The sequence below is a fragment of the Asparagus officinalis genome, chromosome 3 (assembly GCF_001876935.1).
Source record: "Asparagus officinalis chromosome 3, Aspof.V1, whole genome shotgun sequence".
Lineage (NCBI taxonomy): Eukaryota > Viridiplantae > Streptophyta > Magnoliopsida > Asparagales > Asparagaceae > Asparagus > Asparagus officinalis.
The window spans coordinates 41,706,711-41,716,720 of record NC_033796.1 but is presented as its reverse complement, the minus strand read 5'-3'; the positions used below and the strand labels follow the sequence as shown (position 1 = coordinate 41,716,720).

At 39.8% G+C, this 10,010-nt stretch overlaps 1 long non-coding RNA gene across 1 annotated transcript; it reads left to right on the top strand.

Annotated features, from left to right (window-relative positions):
- Positions 8,314–9,271, top strand: LOC109833925. The gene is made up of 3 exons (XR_002245383.1): positions 8,314–8,404; positions 8,598–8,876; positions 8,955–9,271. It is a non-coding gene; the product is annotated as an uncharacterized LOC109833925 (long non-coding RNA).

The following is a 10,010-nucleotide window of genomic DNA, read 5'->3' as shown; positions in this document are numbered from 1 at the left end:
TGATTTGAATTTAGCAATTAGTCCTATGACATGGCCTATCAAGGCATTCTTCCAGTAATCTTCACCTACTTTCCATTCTTCTTTAGAGAAAACAGCTGCATTTTTTTGAGAGGGTGGAACAAAATTAAGAGATAAACCTTTCCCAGGCCTTCTATTATCTGAGAATAAGCTAGCAAATGATTTCTTAACTTCAGGCATATTATTATTTTTTTTCCTAAATCTTTCTCTTCTTTATCTGGTTCATCTTCTTCCAGATTAATCTGCTCTAAATTTATACTCTCTTTGTTAGACTGAGCTACAAATGGTGTGAAAACCTCAATATTACTTTCAGACTCAACACCAGTTCCATCAATTTCCGATTCATACTCATCTTCTACATCATCGGCCCAAGAGATTGAGTTAGGACTCTTACTTAATTTTCGATCAGGGATTTGACCAGATCTGTTCAGTTGAAGCGGAACTAAGAGAGAGCTCGTTCTTGCCAGAATTTCTTGTTGCTGGCTGCTGGACTACGAAATGTGAAGACAAAGAAATCAAATGGAGAGAATTTTACAGTAACCCCTCTATCAAGTACATAGGAGTTCCAGACTTTTTCTTTGATCCAAAAAAAGAAAAAAAAAGAAAAATAAAAAAGGATTAATTACTGTTACACTAGAGTTCAGACACATAATACCTATAAGCTTATTTTATTAAGTACTCATACCTCATTACCATCTAAAAGTAGAGGTATCTGGAGTTATCAATCTGTTATGTTTATCCGAACTACATGGGGGAGATATATGTTCAACGTCTAAACTTTACAACATACTGAAATATCTGAGAGTATTAATCCTATAATAAATCAAAGTCACGAGTGGCATTCATCGTGACATGTACATGTAACCGATCGAGACAGGTACTAGTACTACTCCATTTGAACGTACGTCATAATTTATATAAGAACCAATAAAAGAATTTAGGAGTAAAAAATGACTTGCTTTTTTTTTTTAATCTATAGAACAGTCCTAGCTAGAGAAGATCCTTTCACTGTTTTACGGACTAATCAACAATAGTGCTCTTTGAATGACACACCCCCGGAAGTCAAAAGGGGCACAAACGCATCCGGTCGTGGGAGGGGTGCATCTTTTGTGGGGCTCAGACTACATCTTTACGAGACCACTAGCTACGGGCGCGCGTGCATACATCATCTTTTTCCTCTTCTTGTCTCAGTACGCATCACATCAGACAGAGACCCATCAACCGTTGCTTTCTCACTCGAGAGTGCGTATAAAATTACGTGACCTGTCAACACGGATACGTACAAACATTAGCCTCCGAAATCCCCATATTAGATAGATGGTGGTAATAAACTACACATTTCGCATCATGATGAGTACTACTTGACCACCCACTTCAGCCGATTCCTTCCCAGGATAGGAATATATATCACTCGAGCGTTTGGTATATTATCACTCCATGAGGGAATTAAGAAAGACGAGGCATCTTATGCTGATGAGACCTAACAGGCATCATCACAGGAAGATCAACTTAAGTAATAGTAGTTATCTAGGATCACACTTTCTTTATGTGAATTAAACTACGTAGTTCTCACCTGATTCTTTTTAAATTCTAGCAATAAAGACAGTTTCGGACGAGAGGCGGCCGGGCTTATACCGTTGTCCAGTGGCGTCACATGATATATATTAGCGGATAGCCTTTACTGGCCTGATATATATATATTTCTATTTAATAATCTTGGTTGCATGACTAGCAGATATATATGTACTTGTATGTGCACCGTCCTTGTTCAAAACCTTTTCCGATAACAACCATGGTTATTTCACTTCGAACTGGGATTGTGTGCTCTAACATGCTAGTAACTGCCCACAGAGATAATATTGAACTTAGGTTCCTGACAGTTTTTTTCTGAATTTAATAGGGCAGCTAACTTCCACGGAATCTGCAGTATTGGATCATCACATTAGTTGAACTTTAGCAAGCCCCTTCTTCCATGTGAGGCAAACTATTAAAAAAAGATCGCTCAAAAACAAAATTTTTAAAAAAAAATAAAAATAAAATATAGGTACCTCAGAGCACCATATTAAGATCTACAGTTGGTTGCACATTCAAAATTAAATACCATTAAATGTGGACAGGACCCTACTTCGTATATGATATATGTACATGCTAAATTCTAAGGTGTGCATTACATAACTATTTTTTTCCTTCTCATATCAGAAATGTATCTAATGAAAACTTTGTGACGACAGTGAAACCAACCCAGTCGCTGACCAGTTATCTGAAAGTTACATAAAAAGCAGATGTAATTTTTTTCCTCCCATTTTTTTTGATAGGACAATGTAATATCTTGATCCAAGAGAGCTAGCATATACATAATTCCTAAGTTTTAGTGCCAAAGAGAAAGTCTAATACCACCGGACAGGCAAACACTATAGAAAAATTCCCCAAGGACCGAAAATATGAGACCAACATGGGGGACAAGTGAGGCGTCCCCCTCCTATTGCATAATGAGCTGGCCATCGTTAATGATGATCAGCTCATTATGCAATAGGAGGGGGACACCTTATCTGTCCCCCCTGTTGGTCCCAAATTTCTGTAACAAAGCTCAACACTATATTAATTAATCCTAAACAACTTCCCACAAGGAATTTTCTATGTGACCACTTTCGACACAATTGACGGGTAATTAACATTTGCAAGTTGTTGTATCAAACCTCTCCTCTAACTTGCGTTTTATCCTATCTCAATTAAAACTAGGAATGAATCAGATGCAAATAATTGTTTTAAGAAAGAATAGTACTAATAGTTTCGGATATTGCGCTCTCTGCCTTGATCGATAAATGGGAAAATCTTGTAGGAAATCTTTTTCTTATCCAACAATTATGGCTTCTGGTGCATAATGTATCTTGAGGTGAGCCTAGCATGTGCAAGTTGTTTTGTTAAACCATTCCTCCAACTTGCATTTTTTCCAATCTCAATTAAAACTAAGAATGAATTAGGTACGAATAATTGTTTTAAGAAAGAAAAGTGCTAATAGTTTCGGATATCGTGCTTTCTGCCTTGATCAATACATAGGAAAATCTCGTGGGAAATCTTTTTCTTCTCCAACAATTATGGCTTCTGCCGCATGATGTATCTTGAGATGACCTTAACTTTAACTGTCCCGATGCAAGGAAATCTGACGACAAAGAAATCTAAGATGATTTGACTTTAGGATAACCCCAATACTGGATGCACGCAAAGTTATGGCTGCAGAGAAATCTGTGAATTGGTCTCCAAACCTTGGTTGCTAAACTTGATCATACTTATAAATAAGGCCAACTGCCAACATAAATATTTCATTAGAACCCCTAATTTTCATAATAGGCAGTGGTTGTTGGGGGAAAACTTGTGTCGAGGAACCAAACCAACCGCCGATCAAAGAAGGCAAAATCCAACCAAAACCAATGCACAAACTCAAAACACCAATTTTAACGTGGTTTGGTAATTACCTACGTCCACGGGGCAAGAAGAGGATGAGGTTTTTACTAATAGAGAAGAAGAGTACAAATTGAGATTACAAATCACTCGAAGGAACAAACTAATCTCACCACAAAGCTCTTAATCTTTCCAAATAAACCCTAAACAAATAGCTCTAAAAATACCTCTTTTCTGTGCTCCAAATATCCCAAACTCTAGCCTTAAGAAACCCTAGAATGTGTTTTGGTATTTATACAAACACCAAAACCCAATAAGAACAGGAAACACAAAACAAGCCCTGACCCGATTGGCGGTCGACCGCCCAAAGCTCGCGGTCGACCGCGAAATAGCGACAGAGATCAAATTCGCCTACAGGGTCTCGCGGTCGACCGCGACGGTCGACCGCACCAAATCCAGACTCCTACTCTGGCTTGTGCACGTTCGCGGTCGACCGTGCAGCTCCAAAACAGTTCTATGTGTCCCAAAAGCCTGTGCTTCTCCAAAATTCTTCGCGGTTTCTTCAAGTCTCCACCTCGGTGAAGTTTTTCCAAAACTGAGCCGACACCAACTAAACCAAATACCTCACTTGTTGCGTCCAGTACGAAGTGAAACGATTCACAACAACGGACTAAATCCACAACAAGTCGAGACCCAAACGAGAGTGAGAACACTCACCCAAACGTCGGTATCTACTCACTAAATCGGCTGCATCAAAACTGACTGCCTAGTATCCTCTTGCCCAAGAAATCAAGCATTCACGTAGTTCACCCAATGGCCTCCAAAGGCCCTCAATCCAATAGAAGAGCACGCAACCCTCCTTCATCATCATCAAATCTGTGACTGATAGCACCTCCAATGACCTCAAACTGAAACGATCCAAACACATCTGCCTGAGGTGAACCAATGGTCATGTCCAAACTACGCCTATCAGCTGCACTCAAAATAATCAACACGTCATCTGCATCTGAAACCGAATGACCCTCATGCTATGTCATCTTAGCTGAAGTCCCAAATAATATAGAATGACCTGGAGTATGTGGAGTAATATCCACCCAATGTGGAGTAGCATCACCCTTCACCCGCTGTAATATCCAACTGATCTGATCAACACTCTCCACCTGCTGAGAGTCTAATGTGACATACCTGCTCAGAACAAAATCAGAAGCTCCCAAATGATAGCCAAATGAGCCTCTGAATCCCAAACACGTAATCAGATCAAATTTCACATCCTCGATGTGACTAAGTGTTGGGTAACCAAATATCCGACGCCAACCAAAATTTGAAGTAGCTCCACCAGATCCAAAATCTCCAAACACAGCAGTCGGCAACCTATGCATAAGATGACCCAAACATGTCGAAGCCCGAATACTAAATCCAATGCTCGACAACCAACACCGATCATCATCCAGAAAGAAACAGCTCACCAAATCTGCCATCTCATATCGTCGCCTCAATATCTTCTCTCCAATGAAGTGTCTTCAACTGCCATGAGCTCGGTACAAATGCAAGAAAGGACCCCTATCAAAGCTAGAACTACGGGTTACCTTTCTGTCAATACACTTCTTCTAATTGTTGCAGACTACTAGGACTTCAAACCAGCGGGGCTTGGTTGCAACCCATAATTTCCTAGTACAATCCCCAACTACATCAACCAAAAAAAAAAACGATTACCTCCCAATGACGCCTCCTTGAAAGGCCCCCAAATGCCTGACTGAACACCTCCTAAAAGACCTCTCGATCGATGGATAAAAGTGTCAAGCTCCACCACAGTCTTCTCGCTCATCCCAATGTGCTCAAAGGACTTCCATTTGCAGGTCAACGCACTCCTCAACAACCTATGTACGGCATCACCAATCAAATATCCCAGCGTCAAACAACACCATAGTCTAGCCAAATCCAATGAAGTTGTCAGCGCTCTATCAATCACTGTGCTCCTAAGCAAATAGTACAAATTATTTCTTCTGACACCCTTCATCACAATCATGGACCCAAATGTAACCTTTAAACGTGCATCCGTCAAGGTCACCCTATAGCCTGCTGCCTCCAAAACTCCAAGTGAAATAATGTTTTTCTTCAATTGAGGAACGAACCTTACTTCAACCAACTCCCGAATTACCCCGTCACTCATCTGAATACGAACGATACCGATACCACCAATAGAGCATTTGTGATCATTACCCATGAGCATAACATCCCCTCTTTCTAACTCCTGAAAGCTGGAGAACCAATCCCTCCTAGGGCAAATATGATATGAGGCACCCGAATCCAATATCCACTCAGTGGAGTCAGCAACACAAACTGACGGAAGTGCTGGGCACGAATAGCCCGAAGAATCTGAATCTGAAATATCACCACTAGCCTTGGCAACATTCACCTCTGAAGCTTCAATTGCTTTCCTCTTATTCTTCCCAGCTCGATCATTTAATTTTGGGCATTCGGCTTTCTAATGTCTATCTTCTTTACAAAAAGCACACCGATTCCTACGAATTCCAAAATGTGCCCCTCTAGACTGTGACCTTCTACCTCGGTTTGGACTCTTTCTCTTGCAACCAATGCCCCCGCTACCGGCTCAATAGAAGTCTTCTTATCCTTTTTCCTAAGTTGGTAATTCACATGTACATCGGCGATCTTACTATATGAAAGAGATGCCTTCCCATTAATAAGAGTAAGGACGAAGGTCTCATATTCCTCGTCGGGCAAGGAACTCAACAATAACAACGCCTTATCCTCATCTTCAATAATAACATCTATATTCGTCAAATCTGCAAGAAGCTTCGTGTAGTGGTTCATGTGGTCACCAATGGATGTCCCCTTCTTCAATTGGAAGCGATAAAACCTCTTCTTCAAATGCAAGCGATTTTCGATGCTCTTCGTCAAGTACTTGCTCTCTAGGACTTCCCAAATATTCTTAGGCGAAGTCTCATTCATCACATCATATTTTAGATCTTGAGTGAGGCAAGACCTAATCACACCACACGCTATTCTATTCATTTTCTTCCAAACCTTCTCATCAATGTTGTCCGGTTTCTCGTCCAACTCCAACGTATCTTCCAAATTCTGCGCATTGAGCGCATCCAAGACTTTGTATCGCCAAAGTACAAAATTTTTAGTGCCATTGAACTTCTCCACGTCAATCTTTATTGAGTGGATATTCAAACTTTGGACAGTCTTCACACCTGAAGAACCACCCTCAACACCTTCTTTCTCGGCCATAATCCTCAACACACAAACAACTAATGTGGAAACAAACGAAGAATAGATCCAACTCTGAGAAAAGAAAGAAACTTTACCAAAAAAATCCCACCTTTCTTACCAACTGAAACGCTAGACGAGCTTCCCAAATCGATCTACTCCTCCAAATAGCCCAAGCGTAGCCCGTGCTCTGGTACCAATTGTTGGGGGAAAACCCGTGTCGATGAACCAAACCAACCGCCGATCAAAGAAGGTAAAATCCAACCAAAATCAATGCACAAACTCAAAACATCAATTTTAACGTGGTTCAGCAATTGCCTACGTCCACGGGACAAGAATGAGATGAGGTTTTCACTAATAGAGAAGAAAAGTACAAATTGAGATGACAAATCACTCGAAGGAACAAACTAATCTCACCACAAAGCTCTTAATCTCTCCAAATAAACCCTAAACAAATAGCTCAAAAAATACCTCTTTTCTGTGCTCCAAATATCCCAAACTCTAGCAATAAGAAACCCTAGAACGTGTATTGGTATTTATACAAATATCAAAACCCAATAAGAACAGGAAACACAAAACATGCCCTGACCCGATTGGCGGTCGGCCGCCCAAATCTCGCGGTCGACCGCCGCCCAAAGATCGCGGTCGACCGCGATCCAGCGACAGAGACCAAATTCGCCTTCAGGGTCTCGCGGTTGACCGCGACGGTCGACTGCATCAAATCCAGACTCCTACTCTGGCTTGTGCACGTTCGCGGTCTACTGGCCTTGCGCCGCGGTCGACCGTGCAGCTCCAAAACAGTTCCCTGTGTCCCAAAAGCCTGTTCTTCTTCAAAATTCTTGGCGGTTTCTTCAGTGGTAAAAACAACCTTGTATCCCAGTCCAACCAGCGTTAATAATAACATGATAGCTGCTATTTGCACCATTTTTTTCACAAGTTAGAAAAAGGAGGAAAAAATGATAATATGAATCTAAAAAATTAGTGTCAGGTTAAGGGTTATCTGACAAATTGGAAGGATTATCTGACAAAACTTTTTGGTATTATGTGACGTTCTTAAACGTTCTCTGTTTATTTTGGAGTGGCCTAAACTTTGGGTGGTTATGTGAAATAATTTACCCATAAAATAACTTTAACTAGTAACTCTAGAATAGAAGTTATACACTTCAAACTTCCATATATATTGTGGCGCTAGAATCACTTTGCCAGAGCACTACTACTCTCTAGTAAGATCATTGTACCATCCTGCGTGCTTTCTAGGCTTGTATTGGCCCCACAGTAGTCCAATTGGTGACAACCAAGGGATCAACCTAAAGAAAAGGATTTTAATAAGTATGGTAACTTTCCGCAGACCACCACAGTACCTAACCAACAAGAGGTATGAGCCTGTTGTGTTGCTGTTTAAAAGCTGGTAGCAAACACTACAATGACTGAATATATATGGACCAATGAGTTAAGTCTTTTTTTTAGACGGAGATACGTATCACGGCGATCCATAATTGAAAGGCCTACAGCTTGCACCTCGATTGGAAAATTCTCCGGAGGTGAGATTAGGATTTGAGAGATAGATACGTATAAATATGTATCGTATCCAGAGGAGAGGAACGTAGAAATGGGGTGAGATTATGGGGTCGATTGTAGCCCTTCAACGCTTATTAGTAGAATCCTGAATTGTTGGTACTCCGATAATATTGATAATCTTTTTTGATCGTAATATGAAAAAACCGAAAGGATTGCTGAACGTTGTCCAATCTACGTACGTGTCTCTATGATTGGTTTCTTTGGTTTTTGTTTTCTTATCATTGATGTGTGCATGGTTAAGTTTTCCTTCGTGCTGCTAACAAGAAGGAGCACCGTCATTCCAGGCTTATGCGCAACCCATGCATGTTTCCTCACCATACTGCATTCTGCTCAATAATTGATCGGAACCACACGTTTTTTTTCTGCAGGCTGCTTACTTAGGCCCCGTTTGGTAAGGGGATAAATGAGGGGTTAAGGTGGTTTAGCCCTTCGTTATTCTGCCAAACACCAAAAAACGCCCACAGAATAACAAACCCGCACGTGATGATTTTATCCCGTTTATCAGCCTAACCTCTGGGATAACTAATACTCGTGGGAAGGCGGAACAAGGCTTGTCCCGTCTTCTCATGCGAGGGTAGCCACAGGAATTATGGAAAATTGGGATTTTGTGATAATAGGCGACGAAAATCGGCGAACAGAAATGGAAGGTAAGATCTTTGACAGAATCCCTCTCCTGCTTTCCCTCCCGATTTTCCCTCTAAATTTTCCCTCTATTTTTTCAACAGAGCGATCTTTCTCAACTATATAGCGCTATTTTTGGGGGAGCAATCAAGAAGAGAGAAATTATCAGTCGATTGGGAGCAATTGGCGACGGGAGGCAAAGGATCTGAGGTCTGTTATCTAAATAAATTCCTATTTCTTGATTTTCATATTCCAATTTTTTTGATTTTCATACTTTCTTCTTTCCTTTGTGAAAAATTGAATGATTGGGAGCAATCAGAGTAATTTTGTTCCCGTGATCTTGGTTTTCAACAAAGTTTTAATAGGACATAAATTTATCATGTTTACTGGCACTGGTTTATTTGAAGAAAATTTTCATGTATATGCCTATGTACTTCCAATTCTACTTTTAATTCTTAATCAGTCATGTTCATTCCTGAGCAAAATTCCAATTCTACTTACATGTATATGCCTATCTACTTCCAATTCTCAAATAAATGTACGAATGTAGATTGAATGCAAAATATAAGTCCTACTTTATGAGTTATAAAAATGATACATGTGTAAATACAAAAATGATATTGTCTTCATGAATTTTTCCACTATTTAAAGGTCCTGGTCAAGTATACTAGCATAGGTTTATTTGAATATTTTCCTGAACGAGTAATAAAGTTTGTAAACATGAACAACATAATAAAGTAGGTTGGTTGTTGAGATCAATAAGCATTGGTTAAAATTTAGTAGGAGGTCCTGTAAGTTTACATGCATTTTTTCCAGGATCATCAATAAAGTATCCTCAATTATCAAAGCATCCCTGTCAATTTAAGATGACTACATCAAAAGATTATACTTACGTATATGCAATTCTACTTTTAATTAATTGGTGTCAGATCATTTATACTTTTAATTCTTAATCATTTATGTATACATGTATCATAGTTCTTGACATAATCACTATAACTAACTGTCTGTGGAATCATATGTGGAATAACAAACTATATTTCTTTTGAACACAATGTCTGGAATCAATTAGTGGAGTAACAAACTATGTCTCTTATGAACACAATGTCTTGAATCAATTAGTGGAATACCAAACTATGTCTGGAATCATAAATGCACAC